A 16,935-nucleotide genomic window follows, 5' to 3' on the forward strand; every position below is an offset into this window, starting at 1 on the left:
TTTGTTTTCGAGTGAAAGACGTTGAGGCCTGTGTGAATATACAGCGATTTCTGTTAGAAAGATTGTCACGTTAGTCTTATTTTATACTATTCATTGTGCTGTTACAAGTAAAACAGTCGACGTGGGAAGAGTAAGAGGAGATCAGATAGCCCTGTTGAGCCACCGGAAGCACTCACAGGTCCTCTGATAACGAGGGACTGTACAGCTGCAACCGGATAGCACGCCCAGCCACCGGGAGTGTTGGGTGTTCCTCCGGCATCGAGGGAGCGACGGCTGTTAGTGGAGTTGGTGCGAGCCGAGTTTGACGAAAATCGGGACCGCGTATGGACTTACAGGTACTGCTTATGGGTCTTATTTTAGCTCATTGAAGAGAGAAGAGGCCAGTTTGCATTTTAAAGGCCACTACGCACCTAAGCAACGAATCAGGCCTGCATCGAGGTTGGGTTTGAGTGTGTTTATGGTGTGAGTGGGCCCACTGTTTAACTATTGTTTTTTTTTCTGTATATTAAGTTTACGGTTACAGTTCGTAAAACGCTGAAACATGTTACTGGAATTACTAGTGTTATATCAGTGCTCTAAGTAGTAAGCGAATTAAGTGGATTTATTATTCACTGATAATTCTCAGTTTGTGTTGCAAAGAGTGTACATATAGTGTCAAATAAGAGAAACGAAAAAGTGTTGAGACTTGTAAACTTGGGTATATTTCCCTAAGGGATTTTCTAAGTATTCTAATCCATGTATTACTGGTTTATCAGTATTGAATATTAATACCTGTACTTATTCAAATTGAAATTACCTATTGGTTGTTGCTAATATATATCATCTGAATATGTATATCTGATATTTATACCATCCTATTAATATATAAATATAATTATATATTGTATTTTCCTTATTATTATTATTATTATTATTAATATATATATATTTTTTGTTTGTTAAATAAATTGTTTCTTTTGGATACGTGTTTCAGATTAGTTATTTAGGAAACCAATAACTCTCTTCAAAACTTGGTATCAGAGATGGGGGCTTAAATTATAGTCGAGAGACACTAATAAAAGGAACCTGGTGCTCCACCCATTAGAACTTAGGTCAGGACACACCTAGGAGGGCAGGGGGCGCTACATGAACATGCACCACGTTTGGTGAAATTAACCAAAATCCAACATTTTCTCTATGCATATTTCTACAGTATTATGAGACAAAACTTACAAAAATGGATACTTCGGAGCTTGCAGAGTACAGCTGATGAGACTTCAACCACGAAATCACTAAAATTTATCTGTTCACGGAACCATTAGGAAGGGTGTGCTAAATAAATGGCAAATGGGAGGTTTTTTAAAAAAATGTCCATTTACAATTTATTCAGCGGGACCTCCGTAGTGCTCCCGTGGACATAAATTTTTATGCAAATTCTACAGTATTATGTGACAAAACTTACATGAATGGACTCTACTGAGCGTGCTTTGTACAGTAGATGTGTTTCCATTAACAATATTGCACTCATTTGAAATGAATAAAGTTAAGTAGAGTTGCTATTTAATGAACAGTGAGACGCGCACCACCTGTGGTGCACATGTGTGCCAAAATTCAACGCTCGTTTTTATGCAAATTCTTTAGTATTATGGCATAAAACTTACATGAATGGATTCCTATGAGTCAATTACCTCACTAGAAGACAATGGTGCTGGTAAATCTGGTACAAACACTTTAACTGCACTAGCCTTAGATACATCAGATGGTTTCACTGTCTGAGCACGAGCCATTGCTCGCGTCACCGCACAGGCAGTGAACACCTCTGGAAAGTCTTTAAGACATTTGTCCGGCTCAACTGATGGCATAGCCACTGTTTTAACCACAGGGGACGGACATGACATCTCCGGCCACACACAACCCCCCGCCAAATTATTTCCGATAATCAGGTCAATATTTTCTACCGGTAGAGTCGGACGTACAGCTATAGTCACCTCTCCATTCACAAACCCCGACTGCAACTGAATTCTATGCAATGGCACTGGAAACGGTTGAAGCCCAATTCCTCGAATCAACACAAAACTCCCAATATCAGACAAAGAGGAGAAAGGCAGGACCGACTGGCAAATGAAACACTCTGAAGCCCCAGTGTCACGCAATATTTTAACTGGTACCCTATGAGCATCTCCCACCAGTGAAACAAACCCTTCGGTGATAAAAGGAGCGTAATCAGACACTGTGGTTTTAGGTTCATCACACAACATGTTAGAATGTTCAGGATCAGTTTGAGTTCCATTTAACTTAACATTCCTCAACTGCGCAGCGGGAAACGACGAGGCACAGGCAACATCTTTGACATTGCTTACTTTACTCTTATTACGGGCACTCAAGACTGGACATTCCTTTTTCCAATGACCTAATTCAAAACAGTAATGGCACTTACTGTCGGCATCACGTTCCCATGTTCTATTACAAGGCGCAGGATAAGACCTCCCAGGAAAACCTGCATTTACGCGGACGGGGCGATTTTCCTTGCGATTATCATAACGCGGAGAAAAATCCCAATGCGTCAACACATATCCATCAGCGAGGACAGCAGCCTCGGCAGCGGTCTTCACCTTATGTTCGTTTAAATATGTACCAATCTGTTCGGGCAAAATGTTCTTAAACTGTTCCAAAATAACTAAATCGCACAAATCATTAAACGAATCAATCCCTTCCGCTGTGCGCCAGCGATTAAAAAAACTACTAAGCTCTCTTGCCACATCAGCGTGAGTTTGTTTTTCCGACTTTCTCCAATTGCGAAAACGTTGTCTATAAGCCTCAGGAATCAATTCGTAACTTTTTAACACAGCCTCTTTTACTGATTGGTAACTCTTTCTTTCGACAAAAGACAGTGCCACAAATGCCTCTTGTGCACGCCCAACTAATACCGTTTGTAAAAGCAACGTCTTATCTTCGTCACTCCAATTCTGGTCGGCAGCAACATTTTCAAACAAAGAGAAAAATATGTCCGGATCTCGTTCGTTGAATTTTGGAAGAAACTTTATCATATTTGCTACACCCGATTTCTGAGTGGAATTTCCACCGGCTCTACCTTCAGCCACCAGCTTAAGCCTGGTGCGTTCAAGTTCACGAGCCCGCTCCTGTTCATACTCCAAATGCTTCAGTTTTTCCCTTTCAAACAAACTATCTTTTTCTCTTTCAATAGATTCCATTCTCTTGCGTTCTAAATCTTGTTCTATTTCCAATTTCTTTTGCTCAAATTCCCATCTCTTTTGATCCAATTGCATCTGCAATAATATTTTTTGTTGCTCATAGGTTAATTCGTTACTTTTAGCCGAGGGACTTGAAACAGGCGGGTTGTCAGGAAACACTTGATTTTCTTTCAAACGATCACGAATAAAATCTATCAATTTATCTTTCTTTGCTGTTTTTGGCAGTGTCAGTTCAATCCCATAAAAATCTGCAACATTCACCAACTGCTCTTTTGTTAGCTCCACCAACAAACTCTCCGAAAGAGCAGCAAAAAAATCCTCCAACACACTCATTGTACAGACTATTTTCAATACACTATTAACCAAACTAATTAAATATACCTGTACGTTTTCCAATTCCTCTTAAACAACCACAAACAAACAATTTTGCAAAGTGAAAAAGCAGGTCCAGCAGCAGAGCAACTCACGGAGCACTCCCCCTAAACATTTACCCCCCACTATACAACCCTATCTTCACACTGAGTCCAAGAATCAGGATAATTTCCTCACCAATACCGACAGAGACGTACTGCCCCGACCGAAGCCAATTCAGCCGGTTCTCTACGGCGGTGCCCTGGTCCAGACTCCAGTGACAACAACCTAAATCCCATAGCTCCAAAATTTTAGTCGCCCCACTACGTAAACAGCAATCACACATTACAAACAAAGTGGCTGCACTAAATACTCTAATCTACTAAATAATGCTACCCAATTTACCTCAAATCCAAATTCAAAACCAACAAGATCAGCGCAGATCTCCCCGAAACAAAACATCCGGCGAAAAAACCGGCATGCCTAAAACTACGCCCACTGATTTCATTCACAAAATCACACCGATGACGTTGCTACATACCGCACTACGCTACCATAGCCGACAGTGGGAATCAAAGTAGACTAAACGTACCAATATTCGGGATCAAAACTTATCGGACGAGCCCCCATATGTCAAGTCCACTTGGCTCAATGTAGAGTTGACATAGGGGAGACCACACTGAACTTAGTATTTAATTATAATGCTGGTTTATTAAAGATCGATTTACAAAAGTCAGTAAATGGGAAGCCAAAAAGGAGAATGTTCAAGAAGCGCCGGCCGCAGCCAGCCTCTCATTGTCAGGCCGGAATAGCAGAAAGAGAGACTCAAATCCACTGAAAGGCAATGATTTTAAAGACACCCTCATCGGTCCACCAATTAGCACGGCATGGCCCATCGCAACAGCTCCACCTAAAAGTGACACAGAACAGCAGCAGTAGGCTATTCAGGCTTGATTACCCACACATGGCCAGGCCAGGGAGAGACACACCCAGCACTGCATAGCCAGGCGTGACAAGTACAGTACAGGTGTTTCCTCTAGGCCTCAACCTAAGATTTTTCTTCTGACTTCCACCCCTCTCGAGCTGTCTTCTCTAGCCGGGGAGGGTGCACCCTATGAAATAAATAAAGTTAAATACAGTTGCTATTTTATGAACAGTGAGATACGCACCACATGTAGTGCACATGTGTGCCAAAATTCAACGCTCGTTTTTATGCAAATTCTACAGTATTATGGGACAAAACTTACATGAATGGACTCCTCTGAGTGTGCTGAGTACAGTACAGGTGTTTTCTCAAGGCCTCATCCTAAGATTTTTCTTCCGACTTCCACCCCCCTTCGAGCTGCCTTCTGTAGCCGGGGAGGGTGCACCCTGGCCAGCTTGGATGAGTAGGTGCGAGGGGGGTGGATGGTACAATTTTTTTGCTAATATCAGAATCAGAATCAGAATCAGAATGAGCTTTATTGCCAGGTATGTTCACACATACGAGGAATTTGTTTTCGTGACAGAGCTCCGCAGTGCAACATAACAGCGACAGAACAAAAAACACAATAAGGAATAAAAAATACAAAAAAATACAAATAGGTGGGTAAGGATTGACAATATACAAATTGACAATGTATGGCAGGTATATTAAAAAGAGCATTTATGTATGTACATGTATATTATGTGGAAAAATTGTAACTGTACGCTAAGTATGTGTGTTTGGATAAATAAGTGTATGTGTATATAAATATAAATATAAGTAGTATAGTGTGTTCCATGTATTACATGTATATTATGTGCAAAAGATTTACGTGTACGCTAAGTATGTGTGTTGGATAAAAAGTGTAGTGTATATAAATATAAATAGTGTAGTGTGTCCCACAGTTATTATCAGCTGTTCATAAGATGGATTGCCTGAGGGAAGAAACTGTTCCTGTGTCTGGTCGTTCTGGTGCTCAGTGCTCTGTAGCGTCGACCAGATGGCAACAGTTCAAAGAGGGAGTGTGCTGGATGTGAGGGGTCCAGAGTGATTTTAACAGCCCTTTTGCTCACTCTGGATAAGTACAGTTCTTGAATAGATGGGAGGGTTGTACCGATAATTCGCTCAGCAGTCCGGACTACCCTCTGTAGTCTTCTGAGGTCCGATTTAGAAGCTGAGCTGAACCAGACAGTTACTGAAGTGCAGAGGATGGATTCGATGATGGTGGAGTAGAACTGTTTCAGCAGATCCTGTGGCAGGTTAAACTTCCTCAGCTGGCGAAGGAAGTACAACCTCTGCTGGGCCTTTTTCACAATGGAGTCAATGTGAATGTCCCACTTCAGGTCCTGAGAGATAGTGGTGCCCAGGAACCTGAATGACTCCACTGCAGTCACAGTGCTGTTCATGATGGTGAGTGGGGGGAGTGCAGGGGGGTTTCTCCTGAAGTCCACGATCATCTCCACTGTTTTGAGCGTGTTAAGCTCCAGGTTGTTGAGACTACACCAGACAGCCAGCTCTTTAACCTCCTGTCTGTAAGCAGACTCGTCACCGTCCTGAATGAGGCCGATGAGTGTGGTGTCATCTGCAAACTTCAGGAGCTTGACAGAGGGGTCCTTAGATGTGCAGTCATTAGTGTACAGGGAGAAGAGCAGTGGGGAGAGAACACAGCCCTGGGGAGCTCCGGTGCTGATTGTACGGGTGCTGGATGTGTATTTTCCCAGCCTCACTAGCTGCTGCCTGTCTGTCAGGAAGCTGTTGATCCACTGACAGACGGAGGTGGGCACGGAGAGCTGAGTTAGTTTGGGCAGGAGGAGGTTTGGGATGATCGTGTTGAAGGCAGAGCTGAAGTCCACAAACAGGATCCTCACATAGGTCCCCGGTCTGTCTAGGTGTTGCAGAACATAATGCAGTCCGATGTTTACTGCATCGTCCACAGACCTGTTTGCTCTGTAGGCAAACTGAAGAGGATCCAGCAAGGGTCCAGTGATGTCCTTCAGGTGGGCCAGCACCAGTTTTTCAAATGACTTCATGACTACAGACGTTAGAGCCACAGGCCTGTAGTCATTTAGTCCTGTAATTTTGGATTTCTTTGGGATGGGGATGATGGTGGAGCGTTTGAAGCATGAAGGGACTTCGCACAGCTCCAGCGATCTGTTGAAGATCTTTGTGAAGATGGGGGCCAGCTGGTCAGCACAGGATTTCAGACAGGCTGGTGTAACACAATCTGGGCCTGGTGCTTTTTTCCTTTTCTGCTTCCTGAAGACCTGGCGCACCGCATCCTCGCTGATCTGTATTGCAGGTGTGGGGGAGAGGGGGGATGCAGGAGGTGTGAATGGTGAGAGCGCTTGATTGGAGAGGTGTTCAGGGTGGGTTGCAGGAGTTGTGAGTGGTGTGAACAGTTGTTTGGAGAGGCATTCAGGGTTGGTTGCAGGAGTTGTGAATGGTGAGAGCGGTTGATTGGAGAGGTGATCAGGATGGGTTGCAGGAGCTGTTAATGGTGTGAACAGTTGTGTGGAGAGGCATTCAGGGTTGGTTGCAGGAGCTGTGAATGGTGTGAACGTTTGTTTGGAGAGGCATTCAGGGTTGGTTGCAGGAGTTGTTATTGGTGTGAACGGTTGTGTGGAGAGGTGTTCAGGGCAGGTGATGGGTGTTCTTTCAAACCTGCAGTAAAACTCGTTCAGATCGTCTGCCAGTCGTTGATTTTCCACAGTACTGGGGGGTGGTGTCTTGTAATTGGTGATCTTCTTTAGGCTTTTCCACACTGATGCGGAGTCGTTCGAAGTGAACTGAGTCCTTATTTTTTCAGAATAATTCCTCTTTGCCACTTTGATCTCCTTTTCCAGTGTGTATTTAGCCTGTTTATACAAGACATTGTCCCCCTTCACGTAAGCATCTTCTTTGGCCTGACGGAGCTGTCTGAGTTTTGCAGTGAACCACGGTTTGTCATTGTTGTAATTTAGTTGAGTCTTGGTAGGAATACACATATCCTCACAGAAACTGATATATAATGTTACGGTCTCTGTGAGTTCGTCCAGATCGGTGGCAGCAGCTTCAAAAACACTCCAATCAGTGAGGTCAAAACAAGATTGTAAATCCTGCTCTGCTTCATTAGTCCATCTTTTTACAGTCCTTAATACAGGTTTAGCTGATTTTAGTTTCTGCCTGTAGGTCGGTATAAGATGAACCAGAAGGTGATCAGAATGTCCCAAAGCTGCTCGTGGAACAGAGTGAAATGCATCCTTTATTGTTGTGTAACAGTGATCCAATATATTACTGTCTCTTGTGGGACAAGTAACATGCTGTCTGTATTTTGGCAGTTCACGGGAGAGATTGGCTTTATCAAAGTCCCCAAGAATGATTAAAACAGAGTCTGGGTGTTGTTGTTCTGTCTCTGTGATCTGCTCAGCGAGTTTCTGTAAAGCTGAGCTCACGTGCGCTTGAGGAGGGATGTAAACACTAACCAGAATGAACGAATGAAACTCCCGCGGCGAATAGAACGGCTTGCAGTTAATGAAGAGCGTTTCGAGATTTGAGCAGCACGTCTTCTTTAACACAGTTACATCTGTACACCACCGTTCATTGATGTAAAAGCATGTCCCGCCGCCGCGCGATTTCCCCGTTGATTCTGCGTCGCGATCCGCTCTAAACAGCTGAAAGCCCGGCAGATGGAGCGCGCTGTCCGGTATGGTGTCATTCAGCCAAGTTTCCGTGAAACACAGAGCAGCAGAGTGGGAGAAATCTTTATTTGTCCGAGAGAGCAGAAGCAGTTCGTCCGTTTTGTTGGGTAGAGAGCGGAGATTTGCCAGATGGATGCTAGGCAACGGCGTTCGAAATCCGCGTTTTCTGAGTCTCCCGAGCGCTCCCGCTCGCTTTCCCCGCCTGCGCGTCCTCTTGAAGCGTGTGATCAGGGCAGCCGCTCCGCCGACAAGAATGTCCAGCAAAACATCAGAATAGTCGAAAACCGGTGAAATATCGGGAGATGTGTGTTGCCGAATATCCAGCAATTCGTCCCTGGTGAAACTGATTGCAGGAATATAACTAAAGACAGGACAAACTAACAAAAACACAAAAACAACTGCAGAGCACGTCACGGAGGCAGCCATCCTGTATCGGCGCCACTGTGATAAAATCTCCGCGAAGCGGTGGATTCCAGGGCTAAAATTTTAGGGGATCTCTAGAGGGTCGAGGGGCCTACCGTATGCGACCACCCACGAGTTCCTGGGTGGTCCGGTTCCTGAGTTATAACGGTTCAAAAACCACATGTTGGGGTGCCGTAACTTGGACCCCCGGGGTCATAGGGACAAGGGGCTGGTGTCGTCGGATAGAAGTCCTCACGGCCTGACGTTGACCCGATTTTGGTGTAGTTTGGCCGCGTTTTGGCGGAGTTACAGTTTGGCAAATTTGTGACATTTGGTGAAATTAACCAAAATCCAACATTTTCTCTATAAATATTTCTACAGTATTATGGGACAAAACTTACAAAAATGGATTCCTCGGAGCTTGCAGAGTACAGCTGATGAGACTTCAACCACGAAATCGCTAAAATTTATCTGTTCACGGAAACATTAGGAAGGGCGTGCTGAATAAATGGCAAATGGGAGTTTTTTTTTTTTTTTAAATGTCCATTTACAACTTATTCAGCGGGACCTCCGTAGTGCTCCCGTGGACATAAATTTTTATGCAAATTCTACTGTATTATGTGACAAATCTTACATAAATGGACTCTACTGAGCGTGCTGTGTACAGTAGAGGTGTTTCCATTAACAATATTGCACTCATTTGAAATAAATCAAGTTAAATAGACTTGCTATTTGATAATCTGCAATTGGACACATATGCTGTCAAATAAATTGAGGGTAGACATGCACTTTTATAATTTAATAGAATTGCTATTTGTTAAACCTCAGGTGCACACATATCCCACTTGCCATTTATTCATATTGGATGGATACCAAGTTTGGGGCACCGTATCTTCTTCTCCCGGGGGTTCAGGGACTTGGGGCCGGCGGTGTCGGATAGAGGTCCTCAAGGTCTAATATTGACCAGAGGTTGGTGTTTTTCCCCTCTTTTTGAGTGAGTTATGGCCGGTCAAATTTTGGGACTTTTGCATTTGCGGGGCCGTATCTCTGGCCCCCGGTGGTCTATCGACTTGGGGGAGGTGGCTTCAGAGAGGGCCCTTCGAGTGCTATCAAGTCACACAGTTTCAATTTGCTAGGTCTCTTCCTTCCATTTGACTATCAAAAATGTGGGGGGCCATAACTCCGCCCCCTGGAGTTTTATGGATAGGGGGCCAGCGGTGTTCGGTGGGCCTTCTGTAGGTCTTACTCTGACCCGAGTTTGGTGCAGTTTGGCCCCGTTTTGGCAGAGTTACAGCTTGGCAAAGTTTGTGACATTTTGGTGAACATGCACCACTTGTGCTGAAATTAACCAAAATCCAGTATTATGGGATGAAACGTACATAAATGGATTCCTCTGAGTGCCCTGAGTACAGTACAAGTGTTTTCTCTAGTCCTCATCCTAAAATTTTTCTTCCTACTTCCACCCACCTCGAGCTGCCTTCTCTAGCCGTTGAGGGTGAATCCTGGCCAGCATGGATGAGTAGGTTCGAACCTATCAGAAGCTCAGGGTTCTGTAGTACTACTGCTGTCCAAAAAGTCACTTCTGGTGCAGGAAGATGTGCTGGCTTTTGGAGGAGAGAAGCAAAAAACATCAAGCTTTCCCATACCAGGAGTCGAACCGAGGCTGCCTGGGTGAAAACCAGGAATCCTAACCCCTAGACCATATGGGGATTGGACACCTTAAATTGACCATTGGCGCACTTTCCATACATGTGGTCAGTTTGGCCGCAGGATCTTGTAGTGGCCTGTTGCTTTAGGTCTGCGATTGTAACAATGTGATAATAATTTGGCAAAACAAGAATTATCCAAAAGGACGGTTTTCTGAATTACATAGTGTTGTATGCATTCATGGGATCTGTTTTTTTTACTCACCCCGGGGGTTCAGTTTATTTGGGCAGATTCCTGTGATTGCTTAATTGGTACATCGAACTGGTAATTAAGCTCTTTTCCAGTTGAAAATACTTGTGTCATCCATTTGAAAAGACACACTGCAACCGTTATCTAGAGGAAAAACTGCCTATCGTCACTCTGTCAAGGTACAAAAATGACATTGTGAGGGTAACAATGAAAGTGAGACCAATTTTTAATCGGCAAAGTTGCTGCTTATTCGCTCCTTCAGTTTAACTCAGATTACAACTTATTCTCAATGTCCAGGTGGCAATTAGTGATAAGGCTTCCAAATGGCAAGCCCATGACATCAAAACCACATGGCATTACACCCTTCAAAGTAGTAAAGCAGTTACAGAGTAGAGATGAAATTGTTCAATCTAGAATCAACTGGCCCACCAGCCTGCATTTTATTACCACGTTAATCGCCGAGCTTATCTGAGAGCTTGTGTGATGAATGGCAATACCGAAGCATGTTACGCGACTCCCCATAGACATCGGAACCTCAATCTATCAGGGTTCTGTACCTCTACTGCTGTCCAAAAAGTCACTTCCGGTGCAGGAAGATGTGCTGGCTTTTTGAGGAGAGAAGCAAAAAAGATCAAGCTTTCCCATCACGGGAGTCGACCCCTGGCTGCATGGGAGAAATCCAGGAATCCTAACCGCTAGACCATATGGGAACTGGCCAGCTTTAACTGGGCACAAGCTTGTGGGCCACTTTCATTAAATCTGGCCAGTGTGGTTTACAGAAATAAACAGTGTTACATGCATTCAAGGGACATGTTTGTTGACTCACCCCGGGGGTTCAGTTTTTTGGCCAGAGTCCTGTGATTGCTGAATTGATACCTTGAACTGGTAATTAAGCTCTTGTCCAGGTGAAAATACTTGTGTCATGCATCTGAAAACCACATTGCAACCGTTATCTAGATGAAAAACTGTCTATTGTCGGTCTGTCAAGGTTCAAAATTGACATACGAATGGCAATACCGAAGCATGTCCGTGTCTCCCCTAGACATCGGAATGGGTGTGCAGAATATGTCTTTTTTGGAAAAAAAGAAGAATGCCTGGAGATTTGCCTTTTCTTCTGGATTTTGGAGAAGAGAAAAAAAACACAACACCAAAATAAGCCGGAGAAAAACAAGCACAGAGCAAGCCAGCCAGGAGTCGAACCTAAAATCTTCTGATCCGTAGTCAGACGCGTTATCCATTGCGCCACTTGCCCACCAATAGTAAAGATCCCTGATTGCTACAGAGTTGTTGGTTTTAGATGTGACAGTGGCAAGCATTGCTGTCTGCTTATTCTCACCTTGTTATCAGGAGGTAAGCCCCCCAGCCCCTCCCTGGTGGTGTAGTGGTTAGGATTCAGTGCTCTCACCGCTGCGGCCTGGGTTCGATTCCCAGTCAGGGAAAGCTCTTTTGCCTTCCAATTGTGGATTGTGAATTAAAGCTCTGCTTACAGCTGTTAGAAAGCCAGCTCCAAACCAAAAAATGGTGAGCGCTTGAAAAAAAGACCTCCTTCGAGCCGAAGTCGAACCAGCGACCTAAGGATTGCCAACACTCCAACCTACAGTGCTCCGCTCTACCAGCAGAGCTATCGAAGGGACAAAGTGCTAGACAGAACCTCGACATATCATGGTCCTTTAGCTCTACTGCTGGCCAAAAAGTCACTTCTGTAAGCGTAACATGCTTCGGTATTGCTGTTTTTTTTTACTCACCCCGGGGGTTCAGTTTATTTGGGCAGATTCCTGTGATTGCTGGATTGATACCTTGAACTGGTAATTAAGCTCTTGTCCAGGTGAAAATACTTTTGTCTTGCATCTGAAAACACACATTGCAACCATTATCTAGATGAAAAACTGCCTATCGTCGGTCTGTCAAGGTACAAAATTGACATAAGGTTGCTGATGTAGTTTCGTCTACCGGTTCTCAGAAGAATCACACTCAGTCAGTGGTTTTCTCTCAGAAGAAAAGACTTTATTTTATGGAAAACAACGCCGAGAGTCCTTGCAAGGAAATCTCGAATGTTATTTGGTATCTCCTTATATACACTATATGGTGCGGTTCCATAATAGTCAAACTTTTCCTTATGATTACAATTTTTATACCTCCCTAGAGAGGAGAGGCCCCCTGCTTGATTTATTCTAAAGAAAGGCCCTGTATGTATGTCTGACCATATGTTTGTCATCGGTTTTGTACATTCCAGCACGTAGGCAACTTTCTATTTTATTGCCTAAAATGTGTGACATTTTGGTGAACATGCACCACTTGTGGTGAAATTAACCAAAATCCAACATTTTCTCTATGCATATTTCTACAGTATTATGGGACAAAACTTACAAGAATGGACTCTACTGAGCGTGCTTTGTACAGTAGAGGTGTTTCCATTAACAATATTGCACTCATTTGAAATAAATCAAGTTAAATAGATTAGGAATAAGTGCAAACATATCTATATAGAAAGATTCTGTATGTGATTGTAACCGGATGCCCCCTTTGGATAAATAAATTCATTTTTGAGGTTTGTGCTCATGTAGTACGGGGTTATAGCTCAACAACAGAGCATTTTTCTGCAGATCAATAGGTCTACATTTTGGATCTGGCTTGCTTGACATAATCAACGACATGATTTCAAAGTGAGTCTGTAATCAAGTCGTCCACAGTTCAAATATGGGTGTCCCCTTTGGACTTGTCTTATTTGGAGGTTTTGAGTTGTAGAGTTGCTGATTCTGATTTGGAGTAACCAAAGACCTGAGTTTACAGTGAAGGAGTCAATGTTTGATATTGTTGAATCGTAGGATCTAACTTAATCTTTGGCTCGAAGCACAGAAGTCTGTAGGGGTATGGCTTAATGAAAGAGCATTTTTCTGCAAATATGTGGGGGCATAGTTAAGTGGTAGAGCATTTGAGTGCAGATCAAGAGGTCCACGATTCAAATCCGAGTGCCGCTTATGGATTTGGCAGATTAGGAATAAGTGCAAACATATCTATATAGAAAGATTCTGAATGTGATTGTAACTCAATGGCACATCCTCTCGAGAGGTTCTTTTTTGTATCTGGCATGCTTGTCATATCCAAAAACTTTATTCAAAAGTGAGTCTGTCATCTTGTGTGAGGCTATGATCCAGGGAGTCTGTGGGGATATAGTTCAGTGGTAGAGCATTTGATTGCAGATCAAGAGGTCCCCGGTTCAAATCTGGGTGCCTCCTTTGCATTTGGCATGTTAGGAATATGTGTAGCCATATCTTCCTGCCTTTTAGGAAGGTCCCAGGTTCATTCCATGTGCCTAATTTGGGCCTGGCATATTAGGTATAAACAAATCCTTGACATAAATTCATTTTTGAGGTTTGTGCTCATGCAGTACAGGGTTATAGCTCAACAACAGAGCATTTGTCTGCAGATCAATAGGTCTACATTTTGGATCTGGCTAGCTTGACATAATCAACGACATGATTTCAAAGTGAGTCTGTAATCAAGTCGTCCACAGTTCAAATCTGGGTGTCCCCTTTGGACTTGTCTTATTTGGAGTTTTTGAGTTGTAGAGTTGCTGATTCTGATTTGGAGTAACCAAAGACCTGAGTTTACAGTGAAGCAGTCAATGTTTGATATTGTTGAATCGTAGGATCTAACTTAATCTTTGGCTCTAAGCACAGAAGTCTTTAGGGGTATGGCTTAATGAAAGAGCATTTTTCTGCAAAGATGTGGGGGTATAGTTGAGTGGTAGAGCATTTGACTGTAGATCATGAGGTCCCTGGTTTAAATCCGGGTGCCCCTTGTGGAATTGGCAGTTTAGGAATAAGTGCAAACATATCTATATAGAAAGATTATATGTGATCCTTCACAAAAAAAAAAAAGTCCTTCACTTAATATGGCGGCGCGCAACAGTGCAGCGGCCTCTCAGTTACCGGCGTGTGTATTACAAATCCCTTTTAGCAATACCAACACGAGGAATAGTGTGGTAAAGTACAGTTTATCTGGACTTCTTAAACTTAATAATATCAATATAATGATTAAACCACAGCTTAAAGCAACGTTGGGCAGGCTAAAGCTTCTGAACATAGCGAGGTGGAGGAGCGATACACACCGGTTAAAGGGAAGGAGGAAGCGGTGTGCAAGAAGGCAGAAGAGGGGTAAGCGGGCTGGTCTGATAGCCAGGCTAAAGGCTAATAATAGACCCATGTTTCCAACGCTTTTTCTGGCAAACGTCCGCTCGCTTGACAACAAGATGGACTTAATGCGCCTCAGACTAAGCAGCTATAAGGAAATGAGAAACTGTTGTGTATTTCTGTTAACGGAGACATGGCTATGTAACAACATCCCAGACTCAGTTTACCATATTGATGGGTTGCTACTCTTCCGATCCGATCGAAACCATCTCTCGGGGAAAACTCGCGGAGGAGGAATCTGTGTTTACATAAACAAAGGCTGGTGTATAAACTGCTCTCCGGTAAGCAGCCACTGTTCTGAGGCGGTGGAATACCTGACATTGAAATGCCGACCATACTATTTGCCTCGGGAGTTCACAGTTGTGTTTATTGTGGCTGTATATATCCCCCCGGGTGCTAACATTAGTATGGCTCTCGGGGAACTTCATGACCATATTGGTGCGTTACAGAACATCCCGAGGCTTTTTTTGTGGTAGCTGGTGATTTTAATCATGTCAATTTGACGGATATTCTGCCACGGTTCCACCAACACGTCTCCATAGCAACCAGGGGGAATAACACGCTGGACCGTGTGTATACTAACAGACGGGATGCATACAGAGCGGTGCCCCGCCCACACTTGGGGTTTTCTGACCACATTTCCATCTTGCTGGTTCCTGCTCATCGCCTTTTGCTGAAAGACATCAAGCCCACAGTTAAAACCATCACGGTGTGGCCAAGTGGAGCCAACCTCATCCTCCAGGACTGCTTTGAACGCACCAACTGGCAGATTTTCCGAGAAGCAGCAACCAGCGTTGGTGGGGTGGACCTAGAAGAATATGCATCATCTGTCTGTGGCTACATCAGTAAATGTATTGATGATGTCACCACTACCAGGAAGATCACTATCTGTCCAAATCAGAAACCCTGGTTGAATGGAGAGGTGCGGTGTCTTCTAAAGGCACGGGATTTAGCCTTTAGGACAGGGGACGCACTTACACTGAGAACGGCGAGGAGGGATTTAGAGGGGGGGATCAAGAGAGCAAAGGCTAAATATGCACATAAAATACAGGGTCACTTCTCCACCAATGACTCCCGGAGCATGTGGAAGGGCATCAAGAGCATCACTGCTTATAGTAAAAGAGACACTGTTTGCCCTCAGGATCCATCTCTTCCCGATGCCTTGAATGCATTTTATGCCCGCTTTGAGACAACAAATGCCCCTCCCTTCTCTGGACTTACACTCCACCCAGGTGAACTGCCTTTTAGTGTGTCCACTGAGGATGTAAGAAGAACCCTGCTGAGAATTAACACACGCAAAGCAGCAGGTCCAGATAATATCCCCGGCAGGGTTTTGAAGGACTGTGCTCATGAACTGGCTGAAGTGCTAACTGACATCTTTAACAGGTCACTCTCCCAAGCTGTGGTGCCAGTGTGTCTCAAGACATCAACTATTATTCCCGTTCCCGAAAGCTCGGCCGTGACATGCATGAATGATTTCCGTCCAGTGGCTCTGACACCGATAATCATGAAATGCTTTGAAAGGCTGGTTATGGCTCACATGAAGGATATAATTGATGTCAATGTGGACCCTCATCAATACGCTTACAGGGAGAACAGGTCTGCATCGGATGCAGTTTCATCAGTTATCCACTCTGCTCTTACCCATCTGGAAAATAGGGATTCTTATGTCAGGCTGCTCTTCCTGGACTTTAGTTCAGCCTTTAATACTATTGTTCCACAAACTCTAGTTAATAAATTGCTCCTACTTGGACTTAAGCCATCACTTTGTAACTGGGTTTATGATTTTTTAACGAACAGGCCACAGACAGTCAAAGTCCATGGCATTTCATCTTCTTCCATCATCCTTAACACCGGTTCCCCCCAGGGATATGTACTGAGCCCCCTGCTGTATACGCTTTTAACATATGACTGCTCGGCTAAATATCCAGGCAGTCATATTGTGAAGTTTGCTGATGACACGGCTGTGGTGGGATTGATATCCCATGACGACGAGTCCTTTTACAGACAGGAGGTGGAAGAACTCGAGGACTGGTGCAGAGCAAATAACCTCTGCATTAATGTGGGGAAGACGAAGGAAATTGTCGTGGACTTTAGAAGGAGAAGCTACACCCCTTCTCCCCTGTTCATTGGTGGATTAGCTGTGGAAATGGTCTCAAACATCAAGTATCTTGGAATATACATTTCCAATGACTTAACATGGACCATCAACACAGCCAGCATTATAAAAAAGGCTCAACATCGCCTTTATTTTCTTAGGA

General features: G+C 43.9%; 2 non-coding genes across 2 annotated transcripts; both read left to right on the plus strand.

Annotated features, from left to right (window-relative positions):
- The first annotated feature begins 11,848 nt into the window (after positions 1-11,848).
- On the plus strand, positions 11,849-11,920 carry trnae-cuc (transfer RNA glutamic acid (anticodon CUC)). Its single transcript has one exon. It is a non-coding gene; the product is annotated as a tRNA-Glu (tRNA).
- A 1,725-nt stretch (positions 11,921-13,645) lies between these two features.
- On the plus strand, positions 13,646-13,717 carry trnac-gca (transfer RNA cysteine (anticodon GCA)). The gene has a single exon. It is a non-coding gene; the product is annotated as a tRNA-Cys (tRNA).
- The last annotated feature ends 3,218 nt before the right edge of the window (positions 13,718-16,935 follow it).

Source organism: Carassius carassius, chromosome 38 (assembly GCF_963082965.1).
Source record: "Carassius carassius chromosome 38, fCarCar2.1, whole genome shotgun sequence".
Taxonomy (NCBI): domain Eukaryota; kingdom Metazoa; phylum Chordata; class Actinopteri; order Cypriniformes; family Cyprinidae; genus Carassius; species Carassius carassius.